This window comes from Oncorhynchus gorbuscha, linkage group LG19 (assembly GCF_021184085.1).
Source record: "Oncorhynchus gorbuscha isolate QuinsamMale2020 ecotype Even-year linkage group LG19, OgorEven_v1.0, whole genome shotgun sequence".
In the NCBI taxonomy this organism is placed as follows: domain Eukaryota; kingdom Metazoa; phylum Chordata; class Actinopteri; order Salmoniformes; family Salmonidae; genus Oncorhynchus; species Oncorhynchus gorbuscha.
In genome coordinates, this window is record NC_060191.1 from 21,133,276 (window position 1) to 21,151,897 (window position 18,622).

The window sequence follows — 18,622 nt, forward strand, 5'->3', positions numbered from 1 at the left end:
ATTTGGAGACCAAAGTGATCTGTTTGCGACATCTTTCAAACAACAATCTTGAGTGCTTGACGTTTACCATATGTTGCCATTCCACATTTGGGAAAGTCAGGACCAATTCCTGTGCTTAAGAACAGTTTCCAAATTAAATTGGTGCCATTGTTGTCTGAACACATTGGTTTTGTAAGCAGTTCATCACGAGACAAGGATTTTCCTCATTAAGACTTCTCAGCTTTGTATTCTGTTGTCTTCATTACACTAGTGTTGTCAGTTGGCCTCTATATTAGACAACAGATGGCCTCATGAAGGAAATGATGCATTCACCTATTTCCTCATATTGACTGTGTTGCAAGGTTGTTCGTTTGACTTGTTTTCCCTGAAAGTGAAGGCTACAAATCCCTAAATAGGCCTACAAATTGCATTCAAGTGTAGCCTAGGTCTTGCAGCCTGAGGCTATTACATTGCTAAACTCACAGCATTTTTGTATTTAGCTTATTGCTGCTCATTAGGCAGGTTTATTCAATTAAAGCAATGTCGCAACAAAAACACATTGCAACGTGTAATAGAAACAGCAGCTATTGAAGAAATGTTCTAAAGATTTATCCATTCAATGTGTGGATTTGTCTTTTGTCAAACTTTCTTTATTGTGAGGAATTATGATGGAAAGTTTTTCAGAATAAATTATTGCCGAATAATTTAAGGTACTCTGGGCACATGTCACACAACTATAAAGCTCCACTACACATTTTAATTCTAAATGTCTACTGCTTGCAAAAATAAAAATGTTTCTTTGCAGAACAAGGATTGTCTTGACTTTCAAGAATGCCTGAATTGTTTCGCCTTGCTTTTCTGGTTGGTTGGATGCAAGTTTCACAACCCAATTATTTCAGCTCTACAGGAGTGCAAGCTGTACAATGGCACAGACCATGGCGATACGTTGGCACATGAGAATTATTAGAATATGGCAAATATCAGTGAAGTCTTGCATTCTATCCATGCTGGCCTTTCCGGGCTACCTGAGACATGAAACATACTGTAGGTGGGAAGGCATACAGACTGTCACATTTATTAATGCACAATTTCCCTAAATTGATTTTGGAAACAGTTCAAACACTTTAATTGTTTTATTCGGCACACGGTTTTTGCGAATGTTAAATTTTTTGGGAGGCAGGGGGGTGACATCATTACGGCCTGCTGTTTTTGTCACAAGTAGAAACAAAGGCAGTTGTTGCAATTTCTATGCAAACTTTCTAAATGTCAACAACAATAAAATCACTGGACAAGTTAATGGAAACAGCTTATGTAGGTCTATCCCTTATTTCTTTGCATCTTTTGATTTTAAGCTGCTTATGGCTTACACTCTAGCCCAGGGATGGGCAACTCCAGTCCTTTGTGGCTTGATTGGTGTCACATTTTTGCCCCAGCTAACACAACTGACTCCAATAATCAGTGAGTGATCTTTTAGTTTTGACTGCAATTAGTTTAATCAGATGTGTTTGCTAGGGATTGGGGGGGAAAGGTGAGACAACCACTTAGGACTGGAGTTGCTCATCCCTGCTCTAGCCTTCTCATCATATCTGCAAGTCAACTGTGTAGCCTTTTTGAATGGATAGTCCCCACTGTGACTGAAGTTGCATCAATATCTTTTGATCAGCTAATTTCTGGTCCTACTGTAGATGAGGCTCGCACTTGTTATTGTCCAAAATCTCAATCAACTATGTTATTCATTGTGAGCCTTTTCATTGTGGTATTGTTAATTTGCCTGCAATGAACATGGTTCTTTCCAGTTAAGCTCTTTTTCAAGCCAGGTTTTGTGGGCAGCACTTTTTTGGCACTTTGAAAGTGTTGAACTTTGACTCTCTCTATGCCTGGAGATTGATCTAGGTAACGTTGACATTTCTGCCTTGTGTGGAGAGAGATCACTTGTAAATTTACAAGGACCTGTCTCACTTCCTAGCTGTGAAGAACTATTTATTTAATCTGATGTCCACTCCTGTGACTCAAGGTTTAAAAAAACTACAAATTAATAGTTTAATTATGTCTATTGAAAGGTATTGGAGAGCAGAGAATTCTGTATTTACCCCCCCAAAAAATATTTGCTGCACATACTTTCACTCACCAAGCTCTTGTTTGGTCTAGGGAAACCTTCTGTGTCGACAAACCTCTCATTGCTATTGAACAAAGCTTAATGCACACGTCGTGTTAGTACTGACTGGTCCGAAGGTAGTCGAAAATTATCACGTGGCTTACCACCAATGTCCAAAACGCAATAAGGGACTGTAATACTACACAATAACAGCCTTCTCTGCAAGCCTTGACAAGTTGGTATAATACAACACTGGTCCATATGCAAATCAGCGTTGGGCAAATTTCCAGGCTAATCATGCTGGCCCTGTCAGACCAGAGCTAAAATTGACAGCTCCCATTAGTAGCAGTGGGTTCTGCTGGAGGTCATAGCCCTGTGCTGCCATATTACACCTCTCCTCTCCACTTCCACCTTGTGGTGTGGATCAGAAAACCAGTCGGTAACTGGTGTGACCACCATTTGCCTCATGCAGCGTGACACATCTCCTTCGCACAGAGTTGATCAGGGTGTTGATTGTGAAATGTTGTCCCACTCATCAATGGCTGTGCGAAGTTGCTGGATATTGGCTGGAACTGGAACACGCTGTCCTACACGGCAATCCAGTGCATCCCAAAAATGCTCAATGGGTGACATGTTTGAGTATACAGGCCATGGAAGAACTGGGACATTTTCAGCTTCCAGGAATTGTTTACAGATCCTTGCAACATGGGGCTGTGCATCATCATGCTGAGCCATGAGATGATGGCAGCGAATGAATGGCACGACAATGGGCCTCAGGATCTCGTCACTGTATTTCTGTGTAATGATCATGCTGTTTAATCAGCTTCTTGATATGCAACACCTGTCAGGTGAATTGATTATCTTGGCAAAGGAGAAATGCTCACTAACAGGGATGTAAATAAATGTGTGCACAATTTGAGCTAAATAATATTTTTGTCTGTATGGAACATTTCTGGGATCTTTTCAGCTCCTGAAACATGGGACCAAAACTTTACATGTTGTGTTTATTTTTTGTTCACTATATATTTAATTGTGCACAGCCTTCAAGATTGAATTTATATGAAAGATCTAAGCACTTCCAATGAAAAGACTTTCACTTTCTGTCCACACATAACATGAACACTGATTTTCAACTGTATTATGGAGCGCAAATCCCCATTGCACACGTTGAACGTTTTCCTTATTTTTTTAACCTTTGAAATCAACATGGTTTTTACATTTACTCCACCAATTTTCAGAGAGAGCAGCATTCTGTGGAACGGGTAAGATATTTGTTTACATGTTTGATTGGTCAGATAAGTGCAGGCTTGTGGTAATGGCTGGAGTGGAATGGTATCAAATACATCAAACGTATGGTTTCCATGTGTTTGATATTCCATTTGCTTCGTTCCGGCCATTATTATGCCTCCTGTGATGTGGGGATGGAGGGGGCTTGACATGAAGTGGATTGGAATGTGTTTAGGATATTACATGAATTATTACAGAATGATGCACTAGAAATGTGTAATATTTCTGGACAAAGAAAAACAAGTTAAGATTTGAAAATAATGGTTCTGTTCTCGAACACTAGATATCACTTTTGTTTCCATTCCTTAAAATGGTTTGTTCTTTTTCATGTTCTTTGAAAATGGTTCCAACCCCTGAGTAATATAATAAGCGATTTACCTACTAAAGCAGAATAGTTTTTCTGCAGTGATGAGAGGATGTGGTCGGCAGTGGTGGAAGAATACCCAATTGTCATACTTGAGTAAAGGTAAATATATCTCTAAAGAAAACTACTCAAGTGAAAGTCCCCCAATGAAAATACTGCTTGAGTAAAAGTCTAAAAGTATTTGGTTTGAAATATACTTGTATCAAAAGTAAATGTAATTGCTGAAATATACCTAGTAAGTAATTTCAAATTCCCTATATTAAGCAAACCAGACAGCACAATTGGGTTTTAAATTTGTATTTGTATTTTAGTTTGTTTTTACAATTATTTAAGGATAGCCAGGGGCACACTCCAACACTGAGTCTGCCAGATCAGAGGCAATGGGGATGACCAGGGATGTTATCTTGATAAGTGCATGAATTTGACAATTCTCCTGTACTGCTAGCCATTCAATTTACTCTTGGGTGTCGGGAGACATGTATGGAGTAAAAATTACATTATTTTCTTTAGGAATGTAGTGAAGTAAAAGTAAAAAGACTTCAAGAATATAAATAGTGAAGTACAGATAACCCACTTATCTGGGACTTAAAATAACACTTTCTCAAATTAACACACACACACACACACAGTGGGCTGAAACTTGGCTTCCAAAATTGTGGTATTGCTGAGTGTGAGATTGGCCTAGCTTGGGTCAGGTCACAGTATGTGCTCAAAATATAATCACTAGTAGACGCGCACAATTAAAACCACTGTATCATACTGCTTGAGGTGTAAAAATCCAGATTTAACTAGTCATGTCCGTTAAGAACAAATTCTTATTTACAATGACTGCCTACACATGTGAATGATAATGTAGCTTTGGCCTAACAGTTTTTAAAATTCTGTTCAGTTTTGACCAACCACTGGAAATGACAGATTTTTGAATGAACCTGTGGCTAAATCATTTTTTCACAGAGTTCCCTTAACATGATCCCTTCATTGTTTGATGGCTATCAATTATCTTCTGTATCTTGTTGCCAAAACCACAGCTCAGAGCATGTCCCTGATTTAGTGATCATCCAAGCAAAATGTAGGCCTAGGATTTTTTTTTCCAGCTGTCTACTGCATATAAATCAATCTTCTCTTCTGGTCCAGGCAGAACAGGAGAAGCAATACGTTCTCTTTCAATTCAGATGCACCATATTTCAAGGGGAGCCTTATACTTATACTTAGTTAGCTTAGGAATCCCTTGCAGCAATTTTTTTCCCCTTCCCTTTTCTCAAGATCCAGGTTATTTGTCGATATTGAGTAGTTTACATGACAACAGCCTACAATATGATGCCTGATCTTTCTTGGACCCTAGCGCTAACCAAACCCTGTTGAATGTGAAATGTCACTGGTCTCATAGACTAGATATAACATGGAAAGCGTAAATCCATCCTGGACACTGAAATTGGAATGATATGTTACGTTTGCTATGGTTACATAAGATGGAAGATTACTTGAGGCAAAAACAAAAAGGAGGGTTTGCATGGTCAGGGTGGGTGTATAACGTCTTGCAACGCAAAGGTTGTGTGTTCGAATCTCATCATGGACATGCTTAGCATTTTAGCAAAATGTGCTATTTTGCAACTACTTTTTAGCTACTTTGCAATTACTTAGCATGTTAGTGAACCCTCCTTCTAACCTTAACTCTTAGCTAACCCTAACCTAACTCCTAACCTTGACTCCTAACATCTAGCAACCCAAAGGTTGTGTGTGAATCTCAAGGACAATTTTTGCTAATTAACAGCGTTGTTACTACTTAGCAGCATGTTATCTAACCCTTTCCCTAACCTTAACCATTTTAGCTAACCCTAACCTAACTCCTAGCCCTAACCTTGACCCCTAAATCTAGCAACCATTTTACATTTAAGGTTTATCCAGTGTTACAAATTGGTGCATTCACCTTATGACATCCAGTGGAACAGCCACTTTTAGTGCATCTAAATTTTTAACAGCGTTTACTTTATCCTATCTTAAGTATTCCTTAAAGAGGTGGGGTTTCAGGTGTCTCCGGAAGGTGGTGATTGACTCCGCTGTCCTGGCGTAAAAGAGCCATTTTGACTGGGCTGAACCTTCCTCAGTGGTAGGGAGGCCTAAGAGGTGGATGAACGCAGTGCCCTTATTTGGGTGTAGGGCCTGACCAGAGCCTGGAGGTACTGATGCGAGCTTCAACTGGAAGCCAGTGGAGAGAGCGGAGTATTCCTTAAAGAGCGGGGTGACTCCGCTGTCCTGAGGGAACTTGGGAAGGGAACACGGGAACTGTACTTCCTCAGTGGTAGGGGAGGCGGCAGGCCAGAGGTGGATGAACGCAGTGCCCTTATTTGGGTTAGGGCCTGGAGCCTGGAGGTACTGAGGTGCTTCCCCTCAATCCGGCACCATGGTCTTGTAGCGGATGCCTTCAACTGCCAAGAGAGCGGAGGAGCAGGGGTGTATTGAACACTAGTGCCGTTCTGGATGAGTTGTAGGGGTTTAATGGCATTAGGACATGTACTTATGTTGTAGAGCATGAACCTACAAATGTTGTCCAGGATCACACCAAGGTTCTTAGCGCTCTGGGAGGAGGACACAATGGAGTTGTCAACCGTGATAGAGATCATGGAACGGGCAGTCCTTCCCCGGGAGGAAGAGCAGCTCCGTCTTGCCGAACAGCTTGAGGTGGTGATCCGTCATCCACACTGATATGTCTGCCAGACATGCAGAGATGCGATTCGCCACCTGGTCATCAGAAGGGGGAAAGGAGAAGATTAATTGTGTGTCGTCTGCATAGCAATGATAGGAGAGACCATGTGAGGTTATGACAGAGCCAAGTGACTTGGTGTATAGCGAGAATAGGAGAGGGCCTAGAACAGAGCCCTGGGGGACACCAGTGGTGAGAGCGCGTGGTGAGGAGACTTCTCGCCACGCCACCTGGTAGGAGCGACCTGTCAGGTAGGACGCAATCCAAGCGTTGCCCAACTCGGAGAGGGTGGAGAGGAGGATCTGATGGTTCACAATCGAAGGCAGCCGATAGGTCTAGAAGGATGAGAGCAGAGGATTAGCTTTAGCGGTGCGGAGCGCCTCCGTGATACAGAGAAGAGCAGTCTCAGTTGAATGACTAGTCTTGAAACCTGACTGATTTGGATAAGCAGGTCATTCTGAGAGAGATAGCGGGAGAGCTGACCAAGGACGGCACGTTCAAGAGTTTTGGAAAAGAAGGGATACTGGTCTGTAGTTAACATCGGAGGGATCGAGTGTAGGTTTTTTCAGAAGGGGTGCAACTCTCGCTCTCTTGAAGACGGAAGGGACGTAGCCAGTGGTCAGGGATAAGTTGATGAGCGAGGTGATAAGGGAGAAGGTCTCCGGAAATGGTCTGGAGAAGAGAGGAGGGGATTCGAGCGGGCAGGTTGTTGGGCGGCCGGCCGTCACAAGACGCGAGATTTCATCTGGAGAGAGAGGGAGAAAGAGGTCAGAGCACAGGGTAGGGCAGTGTGAGCAGAACCAGCAGTGTCGTTTGACTTAGCAAACGAGGATCGGATGTCGTCGACCTTCTTTTCAAAATGGTTGACGAAGTCATCTGCAGAGAGGGAGGAGGAGGGGGGGGGAGGAGGATTCAGGAGGGAGGAGAAGGTGGCAAAGAGCTTCCTAGGGTTAGAGGCAGATGCTTGAAATTTAGAGTGGTAGAAAGTGGTTTTAGCAGCAGAGACAGAGGAGGAAAATGTAGAGAAGGGAGCGAAAGGATGCCAGGTCCGCAGGGAGGCGATTTTTCCTCCATTTCCGCTAGCCCTGTTCTGTGAGCTCGCAATGAGTCGTCAAGCCATGGAGCGGGAGGGGAGGACCGAGCCGGCCTGGAAGATAGGGGACATAGAGAGTCAAAGGATGCAGAAAGGGAGGAGAGGGAGCGTTGAGGAGGCAGAATCAGGAGATAGGTTGGAAAGGTTTGAGCAGAGGGAAGAGATGATAGGATGGAAGAGGAGAGAGTAGCGAGAAGAGCGAAGGTTGGGACGGCGCGATACCATCCGATAGGGGCAGTGTGGGAAGTGTTGGATGAGAGCAGAGGGAAAAGGATACAAGGTAGTGGTCGGAGACTTGGAGGAGTTGCAATGAGGTTAGTGGAAGAACAGCATCTAGTAAAGATGAGGTCGAGCGTATTGCCTGCCTTGTGAGTAGGGGGGAAGGTGAGAGGGTGAGGTCAAAAGAGGAGAGGAGTGGAAAGAAGGAGGCAGAGAGGAATGAGTCAAAGTAGACCAGGTTAAAGTTGCCCAGAACTGTGAGAGGTGAGCCGTCCTCAGGAAAGGAGCTTATCAATGCATCAAGCTCATTGATTAACTCTCCGAGGGGACCTGGAGGGCGATAAATGATAACTTAACTAACGTTAGCCACAACAAATTTGTAACATATCATACGAAATGGATGATTGACATACACAAAATAATACATATTATTAAAAAACTTAAAATATCGTGTTACCATCTTTTTTACATTTTTAATACCTTGAAAACCATATTAACATAATGTTAGCCAACTAGCTATCTAGGTAATTGAGGCTACAATATGCTGCGCTCCCCTGTCCTTGAAAACAATTAACATAATTCAGATTAAACACCATACCTGTTGGTTGGTTGTTTGTAGCTCACATTCTCATTTAGCTAACGTTTAATTCTGTAATTTTTATTCCATTTTGCATTGATTATAGAGATCTCTCACTTCCCTTGCTACACATGGAACCTTGGACTGTAGAGCAGTTTTGATAGGCTGACAAAATCTAAAAGCTACTTGTGAAATGTGTGTAGTATACTGGTAGCCAGCTATGCCGGTATCCATGTCTTTTTAAAATATATATTTTTTAATTATGGGACACTGGTCATAAAGTACATTTAAACATTTGTTTTATTACATTTAGGAATTTCAAATGTCATCCTTGTATGTAACAATGTCGCATGGATAATTTACTTAATACAAGGTATTTTCATTCCTAATTAAATTAGGCCTAAAAAAATACACAAGTATTCAAATACTAACCGTTTCAGATATTTGAATAACCGTGCCCATCCCTAGCTACTATTCAAATGAAATAAATTAGCAACAGACTGGCTCATGATTTAAAATGTGCAAAGTTATTGGGGCTGTCCCCGACTACAAAAAAATGTTGGTCGACCGAGAGTTGTCTGTTCTTTCCATATATAGACACACCCTATGTTTGAATAAAATCAACTATATGTAGGCTACTGCGTTTGTCTGATGCTTTAAGCACTGCAATTTTTAAAATGAAGACACACAAATTTACTAAAGATGGAGCCAGCGTTTAATATAGTCTAACCAGAAGAACAATAACCTGTTCTGACCCTCTTCCTCCCGCTGCTGCTGGCCTTTGCAGATTATGCAGATTATGGCAGTTTCTATACTCCTGAAGTTGCCGGTAATGGGCTACACCAGCTGTCGGCAACCTTTTTTCATTTGGAGTGCAACGTTATCATTCTATTTCTACTGATCTGCATGCCAGTTCTGATTTTCAAATGCACATTTTCGTGGAACAGTTTTATTTTAAATTTATAATAGTCTTCATATCTTAATCGATGTCATCTGGTTAATCATTACATTTGATTACATTTGAAAACTTAACTTCTATTGCCATTGCCCATATGTAAAAATGGCGTACATAAAGCCAACAAATAAACATTGCAGTCCGCAGGTAGATATTATCCTGATAAAAATAAATATCCTGTCCTTGGCTAAGCATGGCCTGTCTGCAAGGAACTTGAAACATTGTCAACTATTAAAATATTCTGGGCCCTCAGTTTCCTGCGCCAGTGAGCTCCGGAGAGAGACACAGCTGTAGGATATTTGTGGGATAAGAAGTAATCAGGTAGGCCTACTTTGATATTTCCACAGGATCAGGGCATGACATTTTTTTCCCCCTTTCTGAGTGTTTATCTAAAGGGATAGAGCTGGAAAGAATTTTCAAACGAGTTACATTGAGGAACTATTGTCACTCTCAATGGATGTAAAAACAGACTTTGTTTACTTGCCGTTTGAGGAGAAGAAAAAATTACTTTGAGAAGTAAGTATTAGATCCCCAAAGGGGCACATTTTATAGGCCTGCATTTGTGTGCAGGCCAGGTAGCCTATAGGCTTACTTCTATGCATAATCAGGTGTGTGTCCGTAGTCAAGATTGACAGGAGTGCTACAGTACAAACAAAAGACAATGAATAAATTGACAACTTGTAAATGGAATTAAATAAATCAGTGTAGCCTAGGTTGTGTGCTCTGCAAACAATGTGTCCACTCCTACAAGGACGATGGTGAGACTGTAGTAATAATATATTGAATGCATTAACAGAAATGACCTTAACCAAACAAACATTGTAGATTAAAAATAGTGGGAATTAATGGTAAATGTACTACTGGTGTGCCATCCCTGCGGCCTCTGCAATGGATTAGTCCACTCAGACAGGCGTGAATCAGACTGGTGTCTTGTGTACCATACATATTTAAAAAAATATTTTCCACTGCTTGACAAAAAAATAAATATTGGTCAACCAACAGCCTATCGACCAAACATTGGACCAGTCGACTTAATGGGGTCAGCCCTAAAAGCTATGAATTGAACATGGAGCAAATGGATTGCGGGAGCAATGCGTCATTAATCCTATAATTACTTATCATTGGGAAGGCTATATTATGATTGCTATTTCAGTAATCGGCCATCGGATGCAGGTAGGCATACATAATTGTCACACATGCTCTGTGCATCTTATTTTTTGTAATTAATATTTCACCATGCTATATCAATGGCTGCAAGAATGTTAGGAACTAAGCACTGCGGCAATATTTTGCCTCTGTTAAAATGAAAGAAGCTAGGCCTAGTAAGCTGTCAGTGAAAAGCCGGAAAATATGTGTTGGTAAATAGAAAGTTTGAAGGCCAACCCATTTTCATGCCAAGCTACTTGGTCATAGGTCTGTTTTTCATCAGAGGAGCAGTAGTACGTTTTTAGGGGAGACCGCAGTAGTGGTGCGTGGGTATAATCACTGGGGAAGCCAGATAAAAAGCAATATTACAACTTACAGTTGAAGTTTACATACACATAGGTTGGAGTCATTAAAACTCGTTTTTCAACCACTCTACAAATTTCTTGTCAACAAACTATAGTTTTGGCAAGTCGGTTAGGACATCTACTTTGCATGACACAAGTCATTTTTCAGCAATTGTTTACAAACAGATTTATTTCACTTATATTTCACTGTATCACAAATCCAGTGGGTCAGAAGTTTACATATGCTAAGTTGACTGTGCCTTTAAACAGCCTGGAAAATTCGAGTAAATTATATTATGGCGTTAGAAGCTTAATTAAAAGCTAATTGACATCATTTGAGTTAATTGGAGGTGTACCTGTGGATGTACACTGCTCAAAAAAATAAAGGGAACACTAAAATAACACATCCTAGATCTGAATGAATGAAATATTCTTATTAAATACTTTTTTCTTTACATAGTTGAATGTGCTGACAACAAAATCACACATTATCAATGGAAATCAAATTCATCAACCCATGGAGGTCTGGAATTGGAAAACCACACTACAGGCTGATCCAACTTTGATATAATGTCCTTAAAACAAGTCAAGATGAGGCTCAGTAGTGTGTGTGTGGCCTCCACGTGCCTCTATGACCTCCCTACAACGCCTGGGCATGCTCCTGATGAGGTGGCGGATGGTCTCCTAAGGGATCTCCTCCCAGACCTGGAATAAAGCATCCGCCAACTCCTGGACAGTCTGTGGTGCAACGTGGCGTTGGTGGATGGAGCGAGACATGATGTCCCAGATGTGCTCAATTGGATTCAGGTCTGGGGAACGGGCGGGCCAGTCCATAGCATCAATGCCTTCCTCTTGCAGGAACTGCTGACACACTCCAGCCACATGAGGTCTAGCATTGTCTTTCATTAGGAGGAACCCAGGGCCAACTGCACCAGCATATGATCTTACAAGGAGTCTGAGGATCTCATCTCTGTACCTAATGGCAATCAGGCTACCTCTGGCGAGCACATGGAGGGCTGTGCGGCCCCCCAAAGAAATGTCACCCCACACCATGACTGACCCACCGCCAAACCGGTCATGCTGGAGGATGTTGCAGGCAGCAGAACGTTCTCCACGGCGTCTCCAGACTGTCACATGTGCTCCGTGTGAACTGGCTTTGATCTGTGAAGGGCATAGGGCGCCAGTGGCGAATTTGCCAATCTTTGTGTTCTCTGGCAAATGTAAAACATCCTGCACGGTGTTGGGCTGTATTTCAGATCTGATTTCTTTCAACACATTCCCAGTGGGTCAGAAGTTTACATACACTCAATTAGTATTTTGTAGCATTGCATTTTAAATTGTTTAACTTGGGACAAACGTTTTGGGTAGCCTTCCACATGCTTCCCACAATAAGTTCGGTGAATTTTGGCCCATTCCTCTTGACAGAGCTCGTGTAACTGAGTCAGGTTTGTAGGCCTCCTTGCTCACACACGCAGTTCTGCCCACAAAGCTTCTATAGGTTTGAGGTCAGTTCTTTGTGATGGCCACTCCAATACATTGACTTTTGTCCTCAAGCCATGTTGCCACAACTTTGGATGTATACTTGGGGTCATTGTATACTTGGAAGACCCATTTGCGACCAAGCTTTAACTTCCTGACTGATGTCTTGAGATGTTGATTTCAATATATTCACATAATTTTCCACCCACATGATGCTGTCTATTTTGTGAAGTGCACCAGTCCCGCCTGCAGCTAAGCACCCCCACAACATGATGCTGCCACCCCTGTGCTTCATGGTTGGGGTGGTGTTCTTCAGCTTGCAAGCCTCCTTTTTCCTCCAAACATAATGGTCATTATGGCCTAACAGTTCATCTTTAGGAGACAGAACGCATCTCCTTCCTGAGCGGTATGACGGCTGCATCGTCCCATGGTGTTTATACTTGCGTACTATTATTTGTTTAGAGGAACATGGTACCCTGAGGCATTGGGAAATTGCTCCCAAGGATAAACCAGACTTGTGGAGCTCTGGTTTTTAAAAATTCTGTCTTGGCCTATTTCTTTTACCATGATGTCAAGCAAAGAGGCACTGAGTTTGAAGGTAGGCCTTGAAATGCATTCACAGGTACACCTCCAATTGACTCAAATGATGTCAATTAGCCTATCGGAAGCTTCTAAAGCCATAACATAATTTTCCGGAATTTTCCAAGCTGTTTAAAGGCACAGTCAACTAGGTGTATGTAAACTTCTGACCCACTGGAATTGCGATACAGTGAAATAATCTGTCTGTAAACAATTGTTGGAAAAATTACTTGTCATTCAAGTCCTAACCGACTTGCCAAAACTATGGTTTGTTAACAAGAAATTTGTGGAGTGGTTGAAAAACAAATTTTAATGACTCCAATCTTAGTGTATGTAAACTTCTGACTTCAAACTGTATATTTTTTTTCTCTTGCTTTGTCTGCTCTTTTCAATGTTATGTCTCTCTGATAAGCTACCCAGGAAAGGGTTGAAAATAGCCCATTATTAATATATGTAGCCTTAGAAATAAGGTTCATGAAATCAGTAACTTGCTAACATCAGATAACATTCATATATTAGCCATTTCTGAGACTCACTTCGATAATTCATTTGATGATACATCAGTGGCAATACAAGGATATAACATTTCTAGAAGAGACAGAAATGTGTATGTGGTAAGGGTTGTTGTATATATTCAGAGCCTTATCCCTGTAATGCTTAGAGAAGATCATGTCAAGTGTTATTGAAGTGTTGTGGTTGCAGTTTCACTTTGTACATCTAAAGCCTTCTTTTGAGGTGTTGCTATAGGCTACCAAGTGCTAACAGTCAGTATCTAAATAAAATGTGGGAAATGTTTGATAGTGTATGTGCTGTAAACAGAGGTCTACTTTCTTGGGGACCTGAATATTGACTGGTTTTCATCAAGCTGTCCGCTCAAGAGGAGGCTTCTTACTGTAACCAGTGCCTGTAATCTCTGGTTCAGGTTATTAATCAACCTACCAGGGTGTTTACAAACACTACAAGAACAAGATCATCCACATGTATCGATCACATTTTTACTAATGCGGTAGAACTTTGTTCTAAAGCTGTATCCGTACCCATTGGATGCAGTGATCACAATATAGTGGTTATATCCAGGAAGAAAAAAGTTCAAACAGATGGGCCTAAAATAGTGTATAAGATATCATACAAAAGATTTTGCTGTGATTCTTATGTAGATGATAAACATATTTGTTGGTCTGATGTGATTTATGAATTTGCTTCTTCCAATTATTCATGAACATGCATCTGTTAGAACTGTTAAGGTCTGGCTGTATATCTGACTGGCTTACTTACAACAAATTGAGAAATGATGGGACTAAACTTAACAAAAAGAAGAAACTTTATTATGAAGCCAAGATCAATGATATAAGGAATGATGGAAAAAAACTGGTGTGGCTGAACAAGATGAGGAGACTAAATTACTTGGCGTTACCTTAGATTGTAAACTGTCATGGTCAAAACATATAGATTCAAGGGTTGTAAAGATGGGGTGAGGTCTGGCTGTAATAAAGGGATGCTCTGCTTTTTTGATGCCACACTCCAAAAAGCAAGTTCTGCAGGCTCTAGTTTAGTCTAATCTTGATTATTGTCCAGTCGTGTGGTCCAGTTCTGCAAGGAAAGACCTAGTTAAGCTGCAGCTGGCCCAGAACAGAGCGGCACGTTTTAATTGTAATCAGAGGGCTGATATAAATACTATGCTGCCAGTCTCTCTTGTCTGAGAGTTGAGGAGAGACTGACTGCTTCACTTCTTCTTTTTATGTGTTGAAAATCTCAAATTGTTTGCCTATTCAATTTACACAAAGCTCTGACACACACACTTATCCCACCAGACATTCCACCAGGGTTTTTATCGTAGTCCCAAAATCCAGAACAAATTCAAGAATACGTACAGTATTGCACAGAACTTCCATCTCATATTGCTCAAATAAATGGCAAACCTGGTTTCAAAACACAGATAAAGCAACACCTCGTGGCACAACGCCTCTCCCCTATTTGACCTAGATAGTTTGTATGCATTGATATGTAGGCTACGTGTGCCTTTAAAAAATGTTTTTATGTAGTTTTGTATTTTATCACTCTGTATTATGTTTCATGTTTTGTGTGGACCCCAGGAACTGTAGCTGCTGATTTTGCAACAGCTAATTGGGATCCTAATAAAATACCAGAAGTCCAAATGCCTATTTACATGGCTAATTTAGGAAAGGGACAATTTTAGCTATTTTGCCACCGGAGGACAACACATCGAGATGCAACAATTCAAGTTGTTTCTGTCTGACGTTTGCTCTCAATGCGATTTGATAGGAGTGACGCCAAACCCAAACTGGCTTCCATTGACCTTTAAAAAAAAAAAAAAAAAAAATGTTTTTTGGGGGGGGTGTGCCAAGACCATTGGCAGTTGAGCTCAAACTGATTGGCTATTATTTTATACTATTTTTTTAAAATCAAGAGAGGCCAAATACTTGCTGGCTTCCCTTGCATTCAATGTTACGGGCTGCAACAATGTCATACGCTTTCAGTCAAGACCGCATCAGATAGATGGCCTACAGAGACAGAGGGGTGCTGTTTCGCTCGCTCAAATGCTTTCTCAAGTGAGATACATACAGCCTCCTGTGATTTGAAGGAAAATTATGAAACACAGAGATGAAAGATTGCAATGTTTTCTTTCTTGGTAATTTTTTGGGGGAAGTCTGGCTACCCTTCGCATCCACAAATACACACCACTGGAAGACTGTCTATCCCCCATGTACCAACTTCCCTTGAGAAAATTGGAATGTCAGGCTTACTGACATTTTTTTCTTACGTACTGTCTCTCAGCACCTGCTTAACCACACCAGGATTACACTGGTATTTTACCCAACCACATGCTGTTATCCACCATGAGGACTTATGGCATTACCTTTTCAGTTAAAATATTGCGTGCCATTGTTTTGAGTGATGCTTAATTTACCAAAATGCCATGCTCTGGTTGGGCTCCAACGGCATCAGCCAAAACTGTATTTTTTTTTTGTCACTGATTTTAAAGATCTTCTGTCACCATTCCTGGTCTGGGTGCTGTCTCAAGTTGCTCACTGTGTGCTGTATTTGTTCCAGACGACTCGCTGCACTAAGCCTGCAGTATTATTTATTCATTTATCCACTAAGATGTCACTCATTTACAGGGCTGGGGACTTGACGGAGAGCTACCGGCTATAACCTGTTATTTCAGGGGGACCACAGATGACTTGGCAGTACTCAAGTGGCTTTACCAGGGTAAAGTTTGTAGTAGACCACCATTAATGGAAGGGAAGTGCATAAGAGTGTGAACACAGGTATATACATTTCTGACACCTTCAATTATTAACAAATCTTAGCACCTGTCTGATTTTTGTAGAGCGGATGTTCCGGGGTCCGGAAGATAATTTATAATTATTTGTACATTGCAAAATGTACAAAAAGTAATCCCAAAAATAAATTATATTTGAAAATAATCATTTTGTAAATATTTTACATTGACATGATCATATCTCTCTTTTTATTTGTGGGAATAATTGGTAGAAATGTTTACTGGTGATTTCCCCCCCCCACACACACACACACACACACATACACACATTTTTTCCCCAGAAAAACTGAAATCCTTGATATTAGTCTTGCTTTTTTGGAGGGGGGGAAACCACTCACAGGCCGGTTTTGACCCCTGCCATACATCTTCAAGAGTTGGCCCAGGATATGACACAACTATTCGATAGCATACATTTTGCTTAGTCTGCAGTCACCGACTGAAATGTAGGCTAGTCGATCTCAAACACAGCCGGCATATTTTGATCTGTGATTGAACGCAAGAAAGGCAGTCACTGTCACGACGTGTTGGCATTGTACTCTACAACTTTAGTACAATTATTGATCTCACAAGATTTCTCTTCTCACATCCTAATTTGTTCATGATTGGCATATGGATTTCTTTGACCTGACCACATTTCCTCTGCCCCAGCACTGTCCTCTTCTCCTGTTGGACCTTAGGGCTCTTCCAGCTATGCAGCCGTTAAATCGGCAAAACTGTAATCGCAATAAAGTTTATGCAGGATTTGGGCATCTTGATACCCTTGGCAAAAACTAAGCAGTAGGGCCCAATTTTATTCACAGTGCAGTACTGTGGTGTTAAGAAGCCTTCCAGCAGGATGAGTTAGGCTTGTCTCATTAAAGATTACTTATTAGATGCTGAACTATATTGAAGCTGCTCACTCCTTCGTGGATATAAATTGTGTGACATGACACCTAATGATTTATTGCTGCTTGCCTCTTTTTAAAAGTGATACTTTGGGATTTTGGTAGGAGTCAGATTAATCATGGATACCACTTTTGTCTGTCCAGTATGAAGGAAGTTAGCATTGGCTAACAAAACTGCCTCTAACAAGCGTTAACCGTAGACTTCGTCATTACACTATCTGATTGCATGGGTTTGGACCTATGCAATTACGATGACTGCACATTTTGCCTTACGTCCCATACTGTTTTTGAATGGGCTTTAAGATTATATAATCAAATTAATGAAAACACAGTCATTTTAAGATGTGTATATGAATTTATACCAGGATTAATTGGCTTCTACCCAATGCATTTTATAAAGATTTTTTTATTTCATTTTCTTTTTTTGCTTGAAGACTTGACAAAAATGTAAGTGGTCACACTTTCTCATCGTAAATCAATGTTATAACTAATGAGATCTTGATATTGCACATAGGTCTACCTTTCATTTCCCATATTGGCTATTGTTTCTCATCACATTGCAATACAAATCTGGTTCAGGTCAGATTTAAAGCAGGGGTTCCCAACTAGGGCAGGGCTTTGACATTAATGCTTGTCTGGGACAACTTAAATATGAGCGGAGGCGGTCAGCATTTTAAAACTATTTAATCATAATTGTTTAAAACCTGGATGTTTGTCATTTCATTAAGCATGTATTACCTTGTTTCAAATTTGACCTTGATAAAATAATTATCTCAGCATTTATAAACACGTAACTTCTTATGGTATAGGGGACGGTTGCGTCCCACTTGGGCAAAAAACAGGGAAAATGCAGTGCGGCAAATTCAAAAACATAATATAAAAATCAAACTTTCATTAAATCACACATGTAAGATACTCAATTAAAGCTACACTCGTTGTGAATCCAGCCAACATGTCAGATTTTAAAAAGGCTTTTTGGTGAAAGCATAAGAAGCTATTATCTGATGATAGCCCAATAGTAAACAAAGAGGGTAGCATATTTCAACACTGCAGGCGCTACACAAAATGCAGAAATAAAACATGCATTACCTTTGACGAGCTTCTTGGCACTCCAATATGTCCCATAAACATCACAATTGGTCCTTTTGTTCGATTAATTCCATCCATATATATCCAAATGTCCATTTATTTGACGAGTTTGATCCAGAAAAAACTGCTTCCAAAAAAACGCAACGTCACTACAAAATATTTCAAAAGTTGATTATAAACCTTGCCAAAATATTTCAAACTACTTTTGTAATACAAAATGTTTTTAATGTTATTAATCGATCAAATTGTAGACTGGTCTGTGTTCAATACAGGAAGATAACAAACCATGCTACTTTTCACGTCTTGCGCACTCTTAACAGTGTTACCCAGTTCCTAGATGGCCTACTTCTTCATTGCGCAAATGAATAACCTCAACCAAATTCCAAAGACTGGTGACATCCAGTGGAAGCGGTAGGAACTGAAAAGATGTTCCTAAGAAATATAATTTGCCAATGAGAACTTAGTGAACAGACAAACCAAAAAATAAAAATTCTGAATGGTTAGTCCTCGGGGTTTTGCCTGCTACA

The 18,622-nt window shown here is 40.7% G+C and overlaps 1 protein-coding gene across 1 annotated transcript in view; it reads left to right on the plus strand.

Moving 5' to 3' along the window:
* LOC124005117 (inactive phospholipase C-like protein 2) overlaps positions 1-18,622 on the plus strand; it is a 60,966-nt gene that overhangs the window by 1,917 nt on the left and 40,427 nt on the right. The gene's annotated exons all lie outside the window — the stretch shown is intronic.